This window comes from Scyliorhinus canicula, chromosome 3, assembly GCF_902713615.1.
Source record: "Scyliorhinus canicula chromosome 3, sScyCan1.1, whole genome shotgun sequence".
NCBI classification, from domain to species: domain Eukaryota; kingdom Metazoa; phylum Chordata; class Chondrichthyes; order Carcharhiniformes; family Scyliorhinidae; genus Scyliorhinus; species Scyliorhinus canicula.
The window spans coordinates 86516088-86539649 of NC_052148.1; the positions used below are offsets into that span (position 1 = coordinate 86516088).

At 46.2% G+C, this 23562-nt stretch overlaps 1 long non-coding RNA gene across 6 annotated transcripts in view; it reads left to right on the forward strand.

Moving 5' to 3' along the window:
- The window catches only part of LOC119962777, a 50207-nt gene that overhangs the window by 24198 nt on the left and 2447 nt on the right, over window positions 1-23562 (forward strand). For 3 of the 6 annotated variants that reach the window (XR_005459950.1, XR_005459956.1, XR_005459957.1), the window contains exon 6: window positions 10677-11451. The exons of 1 other annotated variant lie outside the window; for it this stretch is intronic. This is a non-coding gene — a long non-coding RNA (uncharacterized LOC119962777). Of the gene's footprint in view, window positions 1-3545; window positions 5185-10676; window positions 11452-12328; window positions 12934-23562 lie in introns of those variants that run through there. 2 more of the 6 variants (XR_005459951.1, XR_005459953.1) reach the window with 2 other exon arrangements.

The window sequence follows — 23562 nt, forward strand, 5'->3', positions numbered from 1 at the left end:
TTTGGAGACTAAGGGCAATTTAGCATGACCAATCTACTTGACCTGCACATCTTTGGACTGTGGGAGGAAACCGGAGCACCCAGAGGAAACCCACGCAGACACGGGGAGAACGTGCCGACTCCGCACAGACAATGACCCAAGGTGGGAATCGAACCTGGGACCTTGGAGCATTGAAGCAATTGCGCTAACCACTATGCTATCGTGCTGCAGTTTGTTTCGGTGCTTTAGATAATGCATCTTCTTTAAATTCTATCTTGTTGGCGACTGGTAGTGCACTAAAATCAGTGAACACGTCACTTAATTCGTTGGTAATGTTCTCAGAATCGGCAGAATTTTGATCCAATCCTTTGTGGATGCGATATACCAACTGCACTACGGGGCGCGATTCTCTGCAAATGCGGCGAGTCGTAAAGGCTGCCGTGAAACTGGCCGTGTTTCACGGCAGCCTCCGCGCCCCCTCCCGGGACCCGATTCTCCCCCCCGGGCGGGGTTAGCAGCGGGGCCCCGTGAAGCACGGCATCGCGGGCTTAGCGACCGTCGCTAAGTCCATGCGCCAAGCGTCACACCGGCTGACGCGCACGATGACGTCAGCCGTGCATGCGTGGATTGGACGGCTCCAACCCGCGCATGCGTGGGGCCGTCATCTCCCTCGGCCGCCCTGTGGACTGATCCTGCGGGGCGGCGGAGGGAGAAAGAGTGCGTCCGTTACGATCGCGGGCCCATGCCCCCCTTGGCACGCCCGTGGTACTGCCGTGCCAATCAGGGCCCTGGATGCCCAGAACGGGCATGTTGCGGCCGATTTTACGACGGCAGCAAGCAGGTGTGTTTAAAGGCCTGGGAACTCGGCCCATCGGCCTGGGGAGAATCGCTGTTCGCCGTAAAAAACGCGAGCAGCGATTTGTGTCGTGGGGCGGCCGTGGGGGGGGGGGGGGGGGGGAGAATATCGGGAGGGCATGAAAAATGTCGGGGACGCCCTCCCGCTATTCTCCGACCCGTCGTGGGCAGCGGAGAATCGCGCCCAATTCTTCACAGGACTGATCACCAAACAATGAATCAAGACCTCGGACACAATACAGAATGGAACAGAATAAACTGTGTTCTTCACTACCACACTCAGGTCACAAGGACCACACATTTGATGCTTGAACAATTATAATCTCTCAGAAGTATTTTGTGATTTCTTCTAATCGGCTGCAGCTTTAGATTTTTCAAATCAGTAACGCTGATTAAACTGCCATTGGCACCAGTGGCTAACTTCAATGAGACCACTTTAGGATCAGTCTGCATTTTTTGTAAGTGCTGAAGAATTTTTTAATGTCTCCAAAAAATTCTTCTTCTCTGTTATTACTCCAATAAACAATGACATTTCATCACTAGAGACTGTGGGCGGAATTCTCTGATAATGGGGCTATGTACCTGCGCCCGTGGGTAAACGGGCGCGATCCACTCTGGCATTCCTAGAGTGATTCTCCATTTTGCAGGGGGCTAGAAGGGCCCTGGAGTGCTCCTCTCAGCTCCGGCTGCCGTTACAGGGCCCTGTACTTCCAGCCGCAGATCCGCGCATGGACAATATAGACCCCCCCGTGATTGCGCGCAACCGCCGATCGGTGGCCCCCGATCGTGAGCCTGGCCACCCTGGATGTCCCTCCAGTGACTGATCCCCCCCCCCTCCCCACCAGGGCAGCTGCGGACCAAGTCCCTAGCCACCACTTCGAGCTCTCGCCGGGTGGAACCATGAGTGAACCACACCGGCGGGAACTCAGCCAGTTGTCGGCTGAGAATCGCCGCGGGGGCCTCTTTCAATGGCCCTGATGGTGTCGCGTTGACCGCACGCGATTGCCGTTGGACCCGATCGCAGGTCTGACGCCCATTCACCGCCCCTGCGCCAAACGCGATTGCGGCGTGGAGGCTCAGAGAATCCCGGCTTGTGTCGTCCACTGTGCTGGCTGATAGGGGCTGAGCTAAGAGTAGCTCAGAGTAACAATTCTGAGCAAAGTGAGTTTTCCTTTCCATCGAGAACAAAACTTGCCAAATGCTGGACACCGCCTTAATTTGTGCCTTTGATCACGTCGTATACACAGAAATACTTTGTCTTCATTTCTAACCTGTTTGTTGGTGTGTAAGGAGCTGCAGGAAATTTCCCGCCTTTTTTCAGAATTTTCCCGCCCTTTTGTAAAAAGGATGGCAACCGGAGTGTTTTCACCTCCAAGAAGATGCCGCCAATACTGAGAAACATTTTAGAATACTGTGCATCGACCTTCTTAGCCTGAAAAATCTTAACTGTTTGTTCCAAAGACAGCTTAGATTCCCTCAGCAACTTTTTCTCAACTTATTTTCATTCACACCAGACACAATCTGGTCCTGAATCATGGAAGCTTTGACTGCAGAAAAATTATAAGTTTTAGCTTTTAACTTTAAATCAGTGATGAAATGATCTATGGACTCCCCTGTCTTCTGTGAATGAGACCTAAACACATAGCTTTCATAAATTTCATTCTTTCTGGGGCTGCAATGTGCATCAAAGTTTGAATTCAGGAACACGTTTACTATCTTCATTATTTGCAAATTTAAATGTACTGAATACAGCAATTGCTGCTGTTAGGAGCATCACTACCTTATGCAAATCTAATTGATCTCCTAAATTTACTGCAGTAAAAAAACAGATTACATTATTGTTTGAACACACACCAGTTGTTGTCCATATTACCATGAAATATGAGACTCATTGGTGGCTTCAATGTCTCCATGCTGTTAATTAAGGCAGTCTATAAAATCTTCAAATCTCTGTGGACCTTGTGGCAGGCTGATAGTTTTTTCCCCCAGTGTTAATAACATACAACTCTGGTACCATGCAATGTTCTTGTCGGATGGCCTGATTTATATTACAAGAACACTTGTAGAAAGCTATAAACGATTTATTAACATTAACTGTTGGTAAACGATATACAAAACAACAGATGAATTACAGTATGATCTTGCACAAACAACATCTCTCTCCAGCTCCTTCCAGCCAGTCAGCCATCACCTGACTCTAACATTCACTTATATACTACTGAGACTCCTAGTGGTCAGTCAGTAAATTACAACACAACAATGATATCAGTACACCATGTGCTAACCCCCCCCCCCACTGCCATTTTTACTATGAAAACATTTGCATAAGTACAAATGTGCCATGAAGTTTTTAGCCTCACCTTGCTTCTATTTTTCAAACAAAGTAATCCTGAGCCAGCCTGTTCCAATCCCCTAGCTCTCAATTAATTTGTTACTTTATTTGCTACTCACAGTAGACGGAGCACTTGAGTACTGTTCCAGAATGTTCTGAGCAGAGCAAGTGGCAGCTTCTTTTCTGATGCCGTTTCTTCTGAAATCTTGTTGAATTTAGATTTCTTCAATGGTTTCTGTTATTATTCGGCACCCTTCAATTACCAGCTTTAGTGTAGCAATGTTTTTATTGCCTTAGACATTTATGGATGGCTGCAGCATGGATCGATGATTTATTTTTACTCACTGGATTTCTGTAGTTCTTTCTCATGTTTTTGCAGTGTGGATTCCGACCACTTCTTTGCCAGTTTTCTTTGTGATATTTCAAAAGAGAAGCTTGAAAATCATGAAGGTACAAGAGCAAACAAAAGCTTTATTGGGAAGGTGTTGTTACACATGCTGCTCGTGTAGATTGGTTGCTAGCCTGCCCAAACTGCAGATGATGTCATCAGTACATCATGTGATCAAACTCTTAAAGTGACCCTGTTCCAACTAGGAACAAACATGAATAAACAATTATCAGATTAAGATCGGACCAAATCTGATACTGAGCTACAAAAGGGGTTATCAGAATAGGTGACCAAATAGCTTAGTCAAAGAGGTACGCTTAAAGGAACCTCTTGAAGCTGGAGAGAGGACAAAAGATTGAGGCAAGGATTTACAGAGATTAGGGGCAAAGCAACCCTAAAGGTACAGCCACCAATTGCTGAGTGAAGTCAATCAAGGATGCACCAGAATTGGAGGAACACAGAGTTTTCAGATGGTTGCAAGGCTTTGCGATGATTACAAACACAGGATGTAACAAGACCTTGGAAACATTTGAACACTAAATGAGATTTTAAAATGTGTTGCTGGTCTGGGTGTCAGTGTAGGTCAGTGAGCTCAGGGATGATGGGTGATCGGGATTTTGTGTGGGTTAGGACACATGTAATGGGGCTAGCTGAGTTGCTTTTGCAGAGAACCAGCATGGATAAAATGGACCAAATAGCCTCCTTCTGTACTGTGACCATCCTATGATTCTCTGGGCTGAATTTGATGCAGGAGGCAGGAGTTCCGCTGCTGGATTGAAGCCAGGATCTAACCCTGCTTTGGCAGATGGCGGGATCCAGGGAGGCACATTGCCAATGGAGGCCAATTAAGTGGTCGTTGCTTCATCCCCAATCCAAATAAGGATTCCACCACCATTTTACAAGACATCCTGTCTCCTAGCCCATCGCTAAAGGACTGGTAAAACTCTGACCTGTATTTTGAACCATGACACGTGGAAACTGAGAAAACTGGCAAAAGTTGTTCAATAGTTTTCAAAAATGGACAGCTACAAATTGTCCAAAATATAGGCCGCGTGAAATGTAAAGATTAGGTGTTACACAGAGACCAGTCAACGTCTAAAGTGTTGCTATAACTAAGTGAACTAAACAACATGAAACCATTGCTTATAGAGTGGTGGATTTGGATTGTATGTCTTGTTTTGATTTTCCATTACATTATCCATAGGACATTCACCTGCATTTTTTGAAAATATTACTATAATATAAGGATATCTGGCATAGCAAGGGTTAATGTGAGACTGGGAAGAGAGTACCACCCACAGTGTAAATAGACACATAATCTGAGACTAGGGTCAGTTCTAGACTGGACAGAGACCTGTGTAGAAGCAAGCATGGAGTTAGCTCATAGCTTGGGCTACACCCTGTGTATAAGTACATAGTTATGTGTTAGCGATAAGCACACAATGTTTAAGCATTCAAGACTCAAAACATCCTTGTGAGACCTATTGAACATACAATGCACAACACACAGTACTTAGCACTGCTGCCTCACAGCGCCAGGGATCGAGGTTCAATTCCAACCTTGACTGTCTGTGTGGAGTTTGCATATTCTCCCCATGCCTGCATGTATTTCCTCCTGGTGCTCCAGTTTTCTCCCGCAGTCCAAAGATGTGCAGGTTACGTGGATTGACCATGTTAAGTTACCTCTAAGGCCCAGAGGCTAGGTGGGGTTACTGGGTTACGGGCATAAGGTGGGGATATGGGCTTAGGTAGGGTGCTTTTTCAGAAGGTCGGTGCAGAATTGATTGTCCGAATGGCTTCCTCTGCACAGTAGTGACTCTATACTCTATAATTAATTAGTAATGATATGGACTTGCATGTGCTTCAGTATAACTTCAGGAGTAACGTTAAAACAATTACCATCCTGTAATGAACTCCAATTGGCTTTATTGGTTGGCCAATTGGAGTATGAGCTCCCTCAATGATAGCTCATTGAGGGGGCCCATATAATCACCTGTGTAGGCTTTGTGAGCCAGTCTTAAGTTGACTGGACTGCTAGCAGCACTGTTTGTAGCTGCTCCTGTAATATCGTTATTGTAAATAAATATTGGTGTGGTGACGGAACTCCTGCCTCCCATGGATTACTGCAGTGGCGACGAGGTAAACTACGAATTTTGCGGAGACCAGCTGCCGCACTCGGAGGGTAAGCCTTGCCATTTTAAAAATGCCGTTTTTTGGGAGGTTAGAGACAGTAATGACTCTAAATGTTTTGGACACCCTACCAGTAGTGGCACAACATATTCGGTTGTGGACGCAAAAAGACCCAGTTTTAGCCAAGATGAAGCATTTACTGCTAACAGGGGAACTGGAAAGACCAGTGGATCCCAGATGCACCCATACTGGAGCAGAAGGGACCAAATAACCGTAGAAGACGGTATCCTATTATGGGGAGCCCGGGTAATCGTCCCAGCTCAGGGCCATCAGGCAATCTTAACTGAGTTACATCATGGACACCCAGCGGTTCTAAAATGAAGATGCTAGCTCGAAGCTACGTTTGGTAGCCAGGTTTGGACACAGACATAGCAGCCTTGGTACGTCGGAGCTAGGAGTGCCAACAGGGGCAAAGAGTGCCACCAGCGGCGCCATTGCACCCATGGGAATGGCCAGGCAGACCGTGGACCCGCCTGCATATTGACCACGCCGGCCCTTTCATGGGCTCAATGTTTTTGGTGATAGTGGACGCCCACTCCAAATGGTTGGACGTCCACCGGGTAAACACGGCAAGCACAGCATCGACAATTGAAAAGCTCAGGGCCTCGTTTGCAACACATGGACTTCCGGAGGTATTGGTGTCGGACAATGGAACGGCATTCACAAGTGGGGAATTTGGAAAATTCCTGAAGGAAAACGGAGTCCGTCACATCAAAACGGCCCCTTACCATCCAGCGACCAATGGCCTGGCAGAGAGAGCGGTCCAGACACTTAAAGCGGGACTCAAGAAGCAGCCAGCAGCGTCAATAGACACAAAGCTCTCCCGCTGGCTGTTTGATTACGGAACCACACCTCATTCCACAACGGGCATACCGCCAGCTGAACTCTTAATAGGAAGGCGGCTGTGAACGAGGCTGAGTCTCCTTTTCCCAAATTTAATGGGGAAAGTGGAGAAACAACAGGAGGCCCAATGTAGGGGGCATGATAATAGTCGGCAGCAGAGACATTTCCAGGTGGGGGCACCGGTTTGGGTCAAGAATTATGGGAATGGACCAACGTGGGTCAAAGGCACGGTAGAGTCCCAAACAGGGCCCATATCCTATGAGGTTTCAATAGGAGGTAAGGTGCTGAAGAAACACCTAGACCAAATAAGGGCAGCAGAATCACACCTGGAGGCAGGCGAAGCAGGACCGCCTCAAGCTGGGATAGCCCAGACGGAAAGGATACCCACACCCCAGCCCCGAGCAATTTCTCCAGACCCCGTCATCCAGTCATCAGAGTCGGAGATGGACACACTCGACGAGGCCGCCGCGACACCTCTCCCCGAGGAGGAGGAAGAACAACTTCCAAGGAGGTCGTCAAGGAAAAGACGGGCACCTATAAGGTACACCCCGCCCACTTTGGAGAATGACCCGGCAGACGACACAGAGGTGACAGACCCAGACATGAGGAGCAGGAAGAAGCTCAGAGGAATGTCAGCTGGCAGGAATTCCTCGGACCATCGGGGGGGGGGGGGGGGGGGGGGGGGGTGTAATGAACTCCAATTGGCTTTATTGGTTAGCCAATTGGAGTATGAGCTCCCTCAATGATAGCTCATTGAGGGGGCCCATATAATCACCTGTGTAGGCTTTGTGAGCCAGTCTTAAGTTGACTGGACTGCTAGCAGCACTGTTTGTAGCTGCTCCTGTAATATCGTTATTGTAAATAAATATTGGTGTGGTGACAGAACTCCTGCCTCCCATGGATTACTACACATCCAATGATATAGCGAGCACAGCAAAGGAGTAAATAGTCATGGGATGCTATCACCATCACCAATATCAACTTGAAAGAAACATAAAAGCAAGGAAGTTAAACTTAAAACTTTACACAGCACCGATTAGACTTCATCTGGAGAGTTGTGTTAAATTCTGAGAATGGCACGTTAGGGAGAATGTTAAGGCCTCGGATAGGGACAGAAGAGATTCATTCGAATGGTACAGGGAATGAGAGACTTCGGTCATGTGGCAGGTGGATTGGTGACCAGAAGACACAGATTTAAGGTGATTGCGTTTGCACCCATAATGCTTTTGGCCTTTGTTTTCCTCCTTTGAAACAGTTAAAGAGGGTTATTTTCTTTTACTGGAAATACAAAACATTGAAAAGTGCAATCATTAGAAGAAATAAAATGCACAAAAATGAGATTTACTGGAAGAGGTGGATTTTATGCTCTCTGATGTGCTTGAACTAATACTTCTGGTCTGCCACTATTAACATTTCCTTATGGACTAGGGTGCTCTGATAATAATGGTGAAGGTTCTCTCTCTCTCTCTCTCCAGTTGCTGCATAGTATTAAAATTACTTCAATTATGAACACATAAACAAATGGAAAACAGTTTTTCTAACACATTTCAGAGGTGTGATTCACAGGAAAAAACAAGCCAACAGATTACACAACACATCACCTGAGCACACTGCAGTCATTTCCTGGAATGGGGATTTCAGTGTAATTTGTTAGGTTGTGTGGATCTTGAAATAATTTTAAAAAAATTCTCTGCAGAAAATCCCTTCTGCTATTATTTCCAAACTATGGATATAATACAAGTCCAGCGATGGATAGTTAAATAAAGTCAGCTAATGCATCAATTTCAGGGAAAATCCTCTTCATCTCTGCCAAGTAGTTGTAACAGATCTTGAAGGAAATAAATTTTCACATTTGATAAAAGTTGGACCAGCACCAGGACATTCTTCTAATGAATGGAATAAATTGTTCAAATTTACGTTTAACGACTTTGTTGTCATATATCATTTCGTTGGGGACAAGCACAAATTGAATCAATATGTCACTGTGTCTCTGAGAAACTGTCAATTCATCTCAACACATTTCTGCTCTGGTTTTTGCAAAACTCGAATGGTGAAAGGAACATTTGATTGATTGATTGACTGTAACAACCTTCAATCCCACTTTCAAAATTGATCTACTTGGTTATATCTTGACGTGGATGGTTTATGAAAAAGATCACCATTCCCAGTGAAAAAGGTATTTTTCTTTTGAAATGAATGCACTCAAATTTTAGACAATGGTGCTGAAGACCATACAGTGTTGATGCAGTGGGAGAATTTACCGGGCAATCTGTGGTAGGTCTTGTCTGTAAGTTGAGCCCAAGCCGAACTCCATGAAAGCTTTCCTTCTGAAGGTCTTTTCTTTGGGCAGCACGGTAGCACAAGTGACTAGCACTGTGGCTTCACAGCACCAGGGTCCCAGGTTCGATTCCCCGCTGGGTCACTGTCGGTGCGGAGTCTGCACGTTCTCCCCATGTCCACGTTTCCTCTGGGTGCTCCGGTTTCCTCCCACAGTCCAAAGACATGCAGGTTAGGTGGATTGGCCATGCTAAATTGCCGTTAGTGACCAAAAAAGGATAGGAGGGGTTATTGGGTTATGGGGATAGGGTGGAAGTGAGGGCTTAAGTGGGTTGGTGCAGACTCGATGGGCTGAATGGCCTCTTTCTGCACTGTATGTTCAGACACGACTACGAAGGCATTAAGGTTGCAATCAGCAAATCACTCACAGTGGGCTAAATTCTCCGCCTCACGATGTCGCAAACGACAACCACGATCAGGCGGAGAATCGGGCGTCCTGCCAAAATCGAGGTCCGCGCCCGGTATTGAATCCGCCGCCATGCTCCAGTACCTTGCTGGTGGCGATGACGAGGTTTGCGTCCTGCTCCGGGCACTCTATGAAGCGCCCCCCCCCCCCCCCCCCCCCCCCCCCCCCCCCCCCCCCAATCTCAGGCAGAAGTCACGTGGACGTGGTTTACTACAGGTATTTACAAAGGGAAACTGGGCTCCTTGGCTGCTGAGGCAGAGAAAGAAGGTGAGCAAAGTTTGAAAAAATGTTTAATTTGTAGTGCTTGCTGGGGGGTGGCTGCCAGGGCCAGGGGGAGTAGCGGGGAATGACTTGGTGACATCTCCATGGATTCGGGGTGTCAAACTCAGGATCGGGGTGATCTGGCTCAGGCTTCTATTGCTGCAGGATTTGTTTTAAACGCACCCATTTGACACACGTTACAGACCCCTGGCTGATCACACTGCTGACTGATCACTATGTCTTGTAAATGTTCACAGAGCTTCTGGTTATTTGGAGCCCACTCAGGCCGTCCCTCTGGAAACCCACAGACCCCAGCTGACCTATCAATGGGATTGGCATGGTCAAGCTCAATCAGTGGCACATCAGGTACTTCCACTCCTCAGTTCACTCTTCAGAAGTGCACCCCACTGCAGGGGAAGCAGAATCCCAGAGTTCACCCCAAACAAAGGACACATGCACAGTGACATTTGACACCTTCCTTAGCACACTGCCCCTCTCAAGGCAGAGGTCTCACCAGTGACACAGTCAGCTAGCCCACCCCTCAAGACCATCAGATGTCTCCAAGCCCTGCCTGCCCACTGACCCCCAGCTGCCATCAATCGTGTCACACCCAGGACCCACATCATACTGCAGCTACACTCTATAGGACCTGCCCACACACAAGCCTCCATGGAGGTGATTGGTGGCACACCGTGACCTTCTCCACGGCACAACCAGGTGCCAACCTGCTGGTGGGATAACACACGGCCCACTCAATGAGGATACCCTCTATAGACCGCACTGGGGCAACAGGACAAGGCAGAGCCTATCACTGACACTGGTTGCAGCAGCCACTGGTACCCCTGTTGACAGGGACGGGTGGTGAAGACAGAGGCTTCCGTGTGTCATTCACTGATGGGGACAGGGTACAGTGCCGAAGGCAACATTTCAGGGGAACGGCTGAGGGGTGGGGGTGGATTTGGGGGGAACATGTGGAGGGTGGAGCTGAAGTGCAACTCAGGGTCACCATGTACCCAGTTGGACTTGGATGGGCAAGGAAATACTCACCTTACTAACATGTCTTCTCTTTCCCCCCCTCTCTGCAGAGAATGAATTTCAGAGTAAAGCCAGAAATGCTTGCTACCTACCTGGCCGCAGCTGCTGTTGTGGGTCCATGGAAGGTGGAGGCTCAGGGCCTGCATTGGGAGGAACCTGCACAAGAGGAGCCAGCTCGAGAAGAGCAGGGGACAGCTGGTTAGGCTCATGCTGGGTGTCCAAAGGCCTCGGAGGAGGTGCAAAGGAGGTGCTGCATCAGGGAAGGGGTATACTGTCAGGGCCTGTCCTTCGAGGATATGCGGGACTGCCTGTGGCGCCAATGACTTTGGCTAAGCAAGGTGACCATGTGCCACCTTTGCCAGATGATGGCGCACCTAACGCTGCGAGGATATGGAGGCGGACACCCACTCCCGGTGGCCATAAAGGTGATGGTCACCCTGAACTTAAATGCCTCTGGGTCCTTCCAGAGTTACACGCTGTGGTCTTGGCTAATGACACCTGCCTGGAGGCCCCAGACCGACGTGGAGAACCATTATAACAATGTCCCGACATTATCCCGGCAAGACTAATAACCAAACTCTTCAATCTTGGACTTGACCCCTCCCTGTGTAGCTGAATCCTTGACTTCCTCACCAATAGACCGCAATCTGTCAGGATAGGCAATAGCACCTCCTCCACAATAGTCCTCAACCCTGGGGCTCCCGCGAGGAAGTGTGCTCAGTCCTCTACTGTACTCCCTATGCACACATGACTGTGTGGCAAGATTTAACTCCAACTCAATGTATAAGTTTGCGGATGATACGACTGTCGTGAGCTATATTTCAAACAACGACGAATCAGTCTACAGGAGGGAGATAAATCACCTGGTTACATGGTGTACTGAAAACAACCCCTCTCTAAATGTCGGGAAGACCAAGAAACTGATCATTGACTTCAGGAAGCGCAGCACGACACACACTCCCGTCTGTATGGGGCAGCAAGGTAGCATTGTGGACAGCACAATCGCTTCACAGCTCCAGGGTCCCAGGTTCGATTCCGGCTTGGGTCACTGTCTGTGCGGAGTCTACACATCCTCCCCGTGTGTGCGTGGGTTTCCTCCGGGTGCTCCGGTTTCCTCCCACAGTCCAAAGATGTGCGGGTTAGGTGGATTGGCCATGATAAATTGCCCTTAGTGTCCAAAATTGCCCTTAGTGTTGGGTGGGGTTACTGAGTTATGGGGATAGGGTGGAGGTGTTGACCTTGGGTAGGGGGTAGGGTGCTCTTTCCAAGAGCCGGTGCAGACTCGATGGGCCGAATGGCCTCCTTCTGCACTGTAAATTCTATCTATGTATATTTATATCTATCTATGTATTAATGGCTCCGAAGTGGAGACGGTCGATAGCTTTAAGTTCCTGGGGTCACCATCACCAAAGGTCTGTCCTGGTCCACTCACATTGATGCAACAATCAAGAAAGCCCAACAAAGTCTCTGCTTCATACGGAAGCTAAATAAATTTGGCATGTCTGCCTTGACTCTCACAAACCTCTATAGTGATGAGGAGATGCCAGTGTTGGACTGGGGTGAGCAGAGTAAGAAATGAAATTGAAAATCGCTTCTTGTCACGAGTAGGCTTCAAATGAAGTTACTGTGTCTTACAACACCAGGTTAAAGTCCAAGAGGTTTGTTTCAAACACTAACTTTCAGAGCACTGCTCCTTCCTCAGGTGAATCAGGGAAACCTCTACAGATGTGCGATACAGAGCATCTTATCCGGCTGCATCACAGCCTGGTATGGCAACTGCTCGGTCCAAGATTGCAAGAAACTGCAGAGTGCGGGAAACTCAGCCCAATGCATCACACAAGCTTGCCACCCCCACATTGATTGTGTATACACCTCATGCTGTCTTAGGAAGGCAGACAGCATTATCAGAGACCCCCTCCCACCCAGGCATTGCCTTCTTTCAGAACCTTCCATCAGGCAGAAGGATCAGAGATCTGAAGACCCCCACATCCAGACACAGGAACAGCTTCTTCCCAACAGCTACAAGACTCGTCAACGACTCCCCCTCAGACTGATCTGTTCCCTGTAAGAACACTATTCACAACACCTTATGCTGCTCTTGCTCATGTATTTGCTTTGTTTGGCCCCTTGTTCCGCACTGTAATCAATCACTGTTTGTCGATGTACCATTTGTCAATGTTCTCTGTTTATTATTCTCTTTGCCTGCTATGTACGTACTGCGTACGTTCCCTCGGCCGCAGAAAAATACCTTACACAGTACTTCAGTACATGCGACAATAAATCAAATCAAAATCAAATCAAATCAAATCAAATCAAAGTCTATGCAGCAACCAGGAACGTCATTGAGCGGTGCATCGACATCCTCAAAATGTGCTTCCAATGCCTGGACCGCCCAGGAGGGTCTCGGACATAGGGCTGACCGGCCGTGTCCTGCACAACACCAAACAGCAGAGGGGGGGGGGGGGGGGGGGGGAGGCATGCTGGAGGAGGAGGAGAAACGCTGATGAGGATGGCCAGGAAGAACCAAACAGGCCTTTCACTGTGTGCTCTAGGGCCGCCGCACACGGAGTCTCTAGATTTGGTACCTATGAGGCCTAGACACTGGCAGCTCCATCACCTTTTCCCAACTTTCAATACTCTCCCCAAACCGTGGTGGCATGGTAGCACAGTGGTTAGCACAGTTGCTTAACAGGGTCTCAGGTTCAATTCCCGGCTTGGGTCACTGTCTGTGCGGAGTCTACACGTTCTTCCTGTCCCTCCATAGGTTTCCTCCGGGTGCTCCGGTTTCCTCCAGCAGTCCAAAGATGTGCAGGTTGGGTGGACTGGCAATGATAAAGTGCCCTTAGGTTAGATAGGGTTACGAGTTTACGGGGATAGGGTGGAGGTATGGGCTGATTAGTAAGTTTGCAGACAACACAAAGGTTGGTGGAATTGCGGATAGCGATGAGGACTGTCTGAGGATACAGCAGGATTTAGATTGTTTGGAGACTTGAGCGGAGAGATGGCAGATGGAGTTTAATCCGGACAAATGTAAGGTAATGCATTTTGGAAGGTCTAATGCAGGTAGGGAATATACAGTGAATGGTAGAACCCTCAAGAGTATTGAAAGTCAGGGAGATCTAGGTGTACAGGTCCACAGGTCACTGAAATGGGCAATACAGGTGCAAAAGGTAGTCAAGAAGGCATATGGCATGCTTGCCTTCATTGGCCGGTGCATTGAGTATAAATATTGGCAAGTCATGTTGCAGCTGTATAGAAGTATAGTGTTCAATTCTGGTCGCCACACTGCCAGAAGGATGTGGAGGCTTTAGAGAGAATGCAGAAGAGATTTACCAGGATGTTGCCTGGTATGGAGGGCATTAGCTATGAGTAGCTGTTGAATAAACTTGGTTAGTTCTCACTAGAACGATGGAGGTTGAGGGGCGACCTGATAGAGATCTACAAAATTATGAGGGGCATAGACAGAGTGGATAGTCAGAGGCTTTTCCCCAGGGTAGAGGGGTCAATTACTAGGTGGCATAGGTTTAAGGTGCGAAGGGCAAGGTTTAGAGTAGATGTACGAGGCACATTTTTTACACAGAGGGTAGTGGGTGCCTGGAACTCGTTGCCGGAGGAGGTGGTGGAAGCAGGGACGATAGTGACATTTAAGGGGCATCTTGACAAACACATGAATAGGATGGGAATAGGGGGATATTGACCCAGGAAGTGTAGAAGATTTTAGTTTAGACAGGCAGCATGGTGGGCACGGGCTTGGAGGGCCGAAGGTTCTGTTCCTGTGCTGAACGTTTCTTTGTTCTTTATTGTTCTTAAGTGGGGTGTTCTTTCCAGGAGCCGGTGCAAACTCGATGGGCTGAATGGCCTTCTTCTGCACTGTAAATTCTGTGATTAAACCCCCACCCACTTCCAAGTGCCACCTCCTTCCCCATAGCTGCTCACATCCTTCCCTGCCCCTTCTCCCTTCACTGCACCCCAGCTCCCTCTCCCCCCTAGAAGGGTCTGACTGGCGTCATTAAAGGGTGTTGGCCCTGGGCGGGCAGCACCAGTGAGACTTGTCCAGGGATGGAGGATAATGACAACTTGCTGTGAGATGAGCTCTGGTGCTCCTCATTGTTTGACAATGTCCGATTCCTGCCTTCAGGATCACCTTCCACCGCCCGCCCCAGTGATCCCTGAATATGTGCTGTCCAATCCATCTCACGGATCTATATATCTTTTGGGAGGTAGTGGAGGTGGGGGGGGGGTTGTAGGGTGGGCAGTTATGAGATGGTGAGCAGTGATGTGATACTCACTGGGTAAGCTGCCCTGCAAGGTGGCCTCACAATTCTAGCCCTGTTCCTGCTGACTCCGAGGGTGAGCCCAGGTAAAACATTCAATTGTACCGGGGGGTCTTGCACCGTTCCATCCTCCAACACCTACAATGTGGCTGGGGCATTTTTCATGCCGAATGACATAACTTTGAATTGGTATATACCATCTGGAGTCACAAAAGCTGAAATCTCCTCAGCCCATTCGGCTAAAGGTACCTGCCTGTAACCTTCAAGTAAATCCAGTTTAGAAATAAAAGCTGATTGTCCCACTGTCTCAATGCAATCTTCCAAACATGGGATGGGATAAGAGTCCATTCTTGTAACTGCATTAACCTTTCTATAGTCCACACACAACCATTGGGTACTGTGATTTTGGTACCATCACTTTGGGTGAGTTCCATTGGCTGCAACCCACTTTAATTATGCCATTTTTAAGCATACTCTCAATTTCTTTGTTAACTTGTGCCAATTTTAAAGGGTTAAGTCTATCTGGATGTTGTTTGATTGGAACAGCATTTCCCACATCTACATAATGTGTACCCATTTTAGTATTTCCCAATTTATCTCCACAAACTTGCCCACGTGATATGAGTAACTCTTTCAGATAAGTTTGTTTTTCCTCTGGAAGATAACTCAACAATTTATCCCAATTTTTAAGAACATCCTCAATTTCCAATTTAATTTGAGGTATGTCAAATTCACAGTCATCTGGATTTGGTTCATCACTTTGAGTTTGAATCATTAAAACCTCCTTTTTCTCTGATTCCCTTCAAAGTACCTTTTACATATTCACATGACACACTCGGTGAGTTTTCCTTCTATCTGGTGTTTTTACCACATAATTCACCTCACTTAATTTCCTTTCAATCTGATAAGGTCCACAAAATCTTGCTTTTAAAGGTTCACCTAACACTGGTCACAATACTAAAACTTTATCTCCACTTGCAAAACTACGAACTTTGGATTTCTTGTCCACTACCTGTTTCATCACATTTTTTGCAACTTTTAAATGTTGTCTAGCAAATTCACCTGCTCTATTTAATCGTTCCCAAAAATTTGACACGTAATCCAATAATGTAATTTCCGATTTCTCACCCACCAATTTTTCCTTAATCAATTTAAGTGGTCCTCTTACTTCATGACCAAAAATTAGTTCAAAAGGACTGAATTTGGATGACTCATTAGGTGCATCCCTAATTGCAAACAGTACGAATGGAATTCCTTTAGCCCAATCCTCTGGATAATCTTGACAATAAGCCCTCAACATTGTCTTTAATGTCTGATGCCACCTTTCTAACACTCCCTGCGATTCTGGATGGTATGCAGTTGATTTAAATTGTTTTATTCCGAAGTTACCCATAACTTCTTTGAATAAACTCGAGGTAAAATTTGATCCTTGATCCGATTGTATTTCTGTGGGTAGCCCATATCTAGTAAAGTATTTAAGTAACTCCTCCACAATCTTTTTTGCTGTAATATTACATACTGGAAAGGACTCTGGAAAACTAGTAGACACATCCATTATCATCAAAAGATATTGATTCCCACTTTTTGTTTTAGGAAGCAGTCCTATGCAATCAATTAGGACCCTTGTAAAAGGTTCCTCAAATATTGGAATGGGTATTAAGGGCGCTGGTTTTAGTACCGCTTGAGGTTTCCCTATCACTTGACACGTGTGACATGATTGACAAAATTTAACTACATCTTTATGTAGTCCAGGCCAATAAGAATGTTTTTGGATTTTAGCTTGAGTTTTCCTTATTCCCAAATGACCTCCCACTGGTACCTCATGTGCAACTTGCAACACCTCCTTTCTATACCCTACCGGCAATACTACTTGATGAACTTCTGCCCACTTTTCATTCGCCTGCACATGTAAAGGTCTCCATTTTCTCATCAAAACATCACTTTTCGGTAATAATACTTTGGTATACAGTGAGATTCCTCTTCTGTGTATGCTTTCTGATACATTCATTTTATTTCTCCATCTTTCTGTTGTAACTCCGCCAATTTTCCTGAACTAAAAATATCCGCCTCTGTTACCTCCTCAGGAAATTCAACAAAGCTAATCAAGCAAGATTTTCCTTCTTTGAAATCCATGTTGCCTATTTATTATTCTTATCGATTTTCTATACCCCCTATCGTTGGAATTCTATTATTTTTCCTTCCACCAGTGTTAAGCTAGCTGGTCCATAATTCCCTGGACATGTACTGCCCCCTTTCTTAGACAGAGGAACTGCATTAGCTACCCACCAGTCCTCTGGAATGACACTTTTTTCTAACAAATTCTTAAATATGTACAGTTAATGTCTCTGCTAATTCTTCCCCAGATTCTTTTAAAATATGTGGATGCAGTCCATCTGGATCAGGGACTTATGCTCTTTGAATTTGATTAGTTTATTCTACACATCTTTTTTTTAATGCCCTTTTCTTCAGACTCATTTCACCATTCAACGTCATGTCTACCTGTTCTAACATCCTGTATATCCATCGTATCTCTATTGCCATCCCAGCCTTACTTTTTTATTGATACGCTTGCAAAATATTTTACTATTTTTCTTATGTTCCATGACAATTTAATTTTATAGTTTCTCTTTGCCTTCCTAATTTTTTTGACAGCAATAAACTAACATGAAGATAAAAACATTAATTAAGGAGAAAATTCGCAATTTTATGCACAGTGAATGGTTTGTAGACTATTTTAGGATGTATTTGAGATATTTTTAACTGCAAATTAATTGCAAGGCAAGTAACAATTCAAGGCTTGACATTTTTTACCACAGAAGGTGACACTGCTTTTCAAGTTACTGCATCTTTTGAAACTATTTTCTTCCTGAGCTCTCTGTCCGAGTGTCGGTCTAACCCACAGCGCTGTGGCCTCTGCCATGGGTAGGATAAGGATGCAGGCCCCAATTCCATCCCTGCCAGAACAGACATCAGGACTCCATGCTGTTGAAACAAACCTGATCCGCACCCCAGTCATCCAACCAACTACCCCCCCCCCCTCCCCCCCCCCCCCCCCCCCCCACAAGAAGTCTGAGTTGCCTTGGCAATATGCAATGTTACATGCATGTTGTAGCCCTGAGCTATGGATAGTGAGGGTAGAGGCTCCAATTTTCTTTTCCATCGCATGGCTCATCAGGAGTCTCTCGCTCTCTTGCTGCCTGCCATTGGCTTATGTTGGAAGCATTTGCAGGTTGATATTTAACCTGTTTGGTGAAGTTATGAACACATCTTCCTTGGTCAGCAAGTTTTGGAGTGGGATTGAAACTTGGAGCTTCTGGCTGAGAGGCAGTGATGCCACCCAATGAGCCACAGGTCTCATAAGAATATAAGAACTAGGAGCAGGAGTAGGCCATTGGGTCCTTTGAGCCTGCTCCGCCATTCAATGAGATCATGGCTGATCTTTTGTGGACTCAGCTCTACTTTCCCGCCCGAACACCATAACCCTTTATTCCCTTATTATTAAAAAAATCTATCTACCTTTACCTGAAAACATTTACTGAAGGAGCCTCAACTGCTTCACTGGGCAGGGAATTCCATGGATTCACAGCCCTTTGGGTGAAGAAGTTCCTCCTCAACTCACTCCTTCTCCCCCTTATTTTGAGGCTGTGCCCCCTAGTTCTCCTTTCACCCACCAGTGGAAACAGCTTGCCCACATCTATCCTATCTATTCTCTTCATAATTTTATATGTTTCGATAAGATCCCCCCGCATTCTTCTAAATTCCAATGAGTACAGTCCAAGTCTACTCAACCTCTCCTTGTAATCCAACCCCCTCAGCACTGGGATTAACCTAGTGAATCGCCTCTGCACACCCTCCAGCGCCAGTACGTCCTTTCTCAAGTAAGGAGACCAAAACTGAACACAATACTCCAGGTGTGGCCTCCCTCCTATATCATTACACAGGACCAGGTCTGAGACTGCTTGTTCCCTCGTAGGTTCCATTACATACTGTTCTGGGAAACTATCACGGATACATTCTATAAACTTCTCCTCAAGGCTGCCTTGACCGACCTGGTTAAACCAAATAATATGTAGATTAAAATCCCCCATGATAACTGCTGTACCATTTCTACATGCATCAGTTATTTCTTTGCTTATTGCCTGCCTCACTGCGATGTTACTATTTGGTGACCTATAGACTGCTCCTGTCAGTGACTTTTTCACCTTACTATTCCTGATTTCCACCCCAATGGATTCAACCTTATCCTCCATAGTATCGATATCATCCCTCACTACTGCCCATATGTCATCCTTAAATAACAGAGCTACACCACCTCCCTTAACATCCACTCTGTCCTTCCGAATAGTTTGATACCCTTGGATATTTAAATCTCAGTCGTGACCATCCTTTAACCATGTTTCAGTAATGGCCACTAAATCATAGTCATTCACAATGATTTGCGCCAACAACTCATTTACCTTTTTCCGAATGCTACAAGCATTCAGGTAAAGTACCCTTATGTTGACTTTTATACCTCCCTTTTGAATCTTAACACCTCTATCAGCAACCTCGCCTGGATAATATTTCCGTTTAACTTTTATCCTAATTTTCCTTATCATTGAACCCATATCTTCATGTAACAACCTGCTGCGTCGCTTTCTATTTATGTTTTTACTTCCTGTTTTATTCCTTTTAGTATTACTGGGCCTATTCACTGAGCTCCCCTCAGTCACTGTACCCTGTACTGTGGCCCTTTTTGATTTTTGAATATTTTGACTCATTTCCTCATTGCGTTTTCAACAAACATAATATAATTGTCCAATTATGGAAGTTTTTCTTTTATATTTCAGTTGATAAAGACAAGCACAATTCATTCTGCACAACTCTTTTAATTATTTTAGTTTTCTTCATACTTGGATATAAAGTTATTTGGGAGTTTGGTGATCGATGTGTTATGGGCCAGGGTTTAGAGAACCCTGTATCCTGGAGTTCACCTGATCCACAGTTTTAATAGATTGTGGTATGGGGAGCACACGGCCCACTCTACCGTTGTGGTACAGCAGAACTGGGAAAGTATTTTTTCAAGCAAAACAATGTTTATTCTATGAACTCAAGTTAACCTTTTTAAAACATACAGTGAACATCTTAGCAACCATCAATTCAAATACAACCCCCAAAGAATCCTTTTACTAACGATTACTAAGTAATCAATTAAGTTTTCCTTTTAACATCCATAAGACTTAAAACTCCTTTTACCAGAAGCACATCAGGTTAAAGTCACGACTGTTATTAGTTTTAAATCACCAGGATGTCACATCACCATTCAAATCAATATCCCCAATTATTTAGTTCTCTTAATCATTGAACTGACCATTTAATTTTAGAACTTGTTTGAGATATATTGCGGGGGGGGGGGGGGGGGATTTTCCACCCCTGTTTTTGGGGTTAGGATTAGAGAACGAGAACAGAGGAGGGCATGGAGAATCGAGTGGGACACCCAAAATGGCTTTTAGTATGGCAGGATTTCCCCTCTTGATTGTCCCCTTGTCCACCTCCAGTGACATAATGGGGATCCTGACTTTAAAAGTCATTTGCTCAATTTTCCGCCCCGCGGCGCTGGCAACATGGATTGCGATTGTGCAGAGAATGGGGTATCTGGCCAAAATTGAGGTTCATTCTGGGTGCCAAACTGACCGCAATGCTCCGGCCCACTGCCGGTGGCAGGATCGGGCTTCACGCCCACATGCCGGCGGAGGATGCTAATGGTTGCAAATGGGTCTTAATGACTCATTTGCATCTGCTTAGTGGGAACGACACCAGAGTCTCTGGGCCCTCACGATTCTCCAATCCTCCGGGCCGGGAATCATGCAGGCATGGATCACTACAAGTGTCACCAAATGTGTACCTGACATGGTGGTCCTTGTGGTGGGCCAGGAGGGTAATTCCTCAAGGGAGTTGGCCCCAAAGTCCATGCAAGGGCCACCCACCCCCCACAATGCGCTGGGTGCTCAAAGAGGGTTAAGTGCATTCCAATCATGGCCCTTCACTCTTGAGTGATTTTGAAGTGCTAAGTTGGAAACTGACAGCGCTTAACTCTCTTTGATGTGGTTGATGTTTGTAAACATTGTGGTTGCAACACTTAGAGTGAAGAAGATGAATGAACAAAAAACAAAGAACAAAGAACAAAGAATAAAAAACAAAAGAACAAAGAACAAAGACCAAAGAAAAGTACAGCACAGGAACAGGCCCTGCGGCCCTCCAAGCCCGTGCCGTCCATGCTGCCCGTCCAAACTAAAATCTTCTACACTTCTTGGGTCTGTATCCCTCTATTCCCATCCTATTCATGTATGTGTCAAGATGCCGCTTAAATGCCACTATCGCCCTGTTCCACCAACTCCCCCGGCAGTGAGTTCCAGGCACACACTACCCTCTGTGTAAAAGACTTGTCTCGTATATATCCTCTAAAACTTGCCCCTCGCACCTTAAACCTATGCTCCCTATTAATTAACCCCTCTACCCTGGGGAAAAGCCTCTGACTATCCACTCTGTCTGTGCCCCTCATAATTTTGTAGACATCTATCAGGTTGCCCCTCAACCTCCGTTGTTCCAGTGTGAACAAACCGCGTTTATTCAACCGTTCCTCAAAGCTAATGCCCTACATACCAGGCAACATCCTGGTAAATCTCTTCTGCACCTTCTCTAAAGCCTCCACACCCTTCTGGTAGTGTGGCAACCAGAATTGAACACTATACTCCAAGTGTGGCCTAACTAAGGTTCTATACAGCTGCAACTTGACTTGCCAATTCTTATGCTCAATGCCCCGCCCAATGAAGGCAAGCATGCCATATGCCTGCTTGACTACCTTCTCCACCTGTGTCGCCCTTTTCAGTGACCTGTGGACCTGCACACCTAGATCTTTCTGACTTTCAATACTCTTGAGGGTTCTACCATTCACTGTATATTCCCTACCTGCATTAGACCTTCCAAAATGCATTACCTCACATTTGTCCGCATTAAACTCCATCTGCCATCTCTCCGCCCAAGTCTCCAAACATTCTAAATCCTGCTGTATCCTCTGACAGTCCTCATTGCTATCCGCAATTCCACCTACCTTTGTGCCATCTGCAAACTTACTAATCAGACCAGTTACATTTTCCTCCAAATCATTTATATATACTACGAACAGCATAGGTCCCAGCACTGATCCCTGCGGAACACCACTAGTCACAGCCTTCCAATTAGAAAAGCACCTTTCCATTGCTACTTTGCCTTCTATGACCTAGCCAGTTCTGATTCCACCTTGCCAGCTCAACCCTGATCCCGTGTGACTTCACCTTTTGTACCAGTCTACCATGAGGAACCTTGTCAAAGGCCTTACTGAAGTCCATATAGACAACCTCCACTGCCCTACCTGCATCAATCATCTTTGTGACCTCTTCGAAAAACTCTATCAAGTTAGTGATACATGACCTCCCCTTCACAAAACCGCGCTGCCTCTCGCTAATACGTCCATTTGCTTCCAAGAGGGAGTAGATCCGGTCTCGAAGAATTCTCTCCAGTAATTAGCAAGGCTCGCAGTTGTTTTGTGGGAACTCACTGCCCACTACCAGAAATAAATGAACGTCTGGCTGCTAAAGCAACTGAGAGGGTAAACACAGGTTTACAGCTGTACTCTTTCCAGAATGCTCCCAGTTGATTGTTACAATTGTAATTATTTCTACTGGCCCTGTCTTGACTACTCTCCAGCTTGCAGACAGACATCTCTTTTATGGGGGGAGGGGTTACTGGGGAGGATGCAGGGGAGTCCTCTTAGTTAAGGGGTTTCTGTGGGGGGGGGGTTCCTTTAGACATGAGACACGCAATGTCCCCCACAACATGCACCGGGCGAATAGATCCCTTTGGGGATCCACAGGTGAGCACAGCCCCCGGGGGAGTGGGTCATGCCTGGCAGGATCCTGGCATCACACTCCGACACTGCCTCCTGGGCAGTATCAGGGTGCAGTACCTAGGTAATGGCGAGGTGGTGTGAGCTCCATGGGGGTAGGAGGAAGGAGGAGGGGAGGGGCTGTGCCTCGCACACATGATGCTGTGGGACCCGCCCATTCAATTTTTTATTTGGCGGTAAAGTTAGGCAAGGCAACTAATGGGCTGCTCTCTTTTTCCTGCCTGTGACAATACTTTGAAAAAAAATTGGAAAATTCCGCCCAACACTAATAATGTCATGTGATGAACTATTCAATAACCAGCTTCAGATTTTTATATAGGCATGCAATTTCCATATTGAGAACGAACAAATGTTATTTTCTGCTGTAAATGGGTTGCTTGTGTGTCATGTGTTTTTTGGCTATATTTTCCCATGGTGCACTTTAAACCTTTGTTTGATGTTCTCTTAACTAATTCACTTCAATAATCCTGAGCTGCGTGAGCCAATAAAATGAACTCAGGTGCAGTTGTATCAACATCAAAGTTTTCCTTTGATGGAGTCATGGGAGTTAATTGATTTCCAAGGTGGTTCCCTGTGCCAGGATCTCCAATGAGACAGATTTATTGCTGATCTGGGTGCCAAGAGATTTCTCCTGTGTAGCCAATGCATACAACTCAAAAGGGCAACTCCTCACCCTGCCAACATATTTGTGTGTATGTGGAGCATTGCTGCCTGTGACTGCTTCACAAGAGCAGTCAA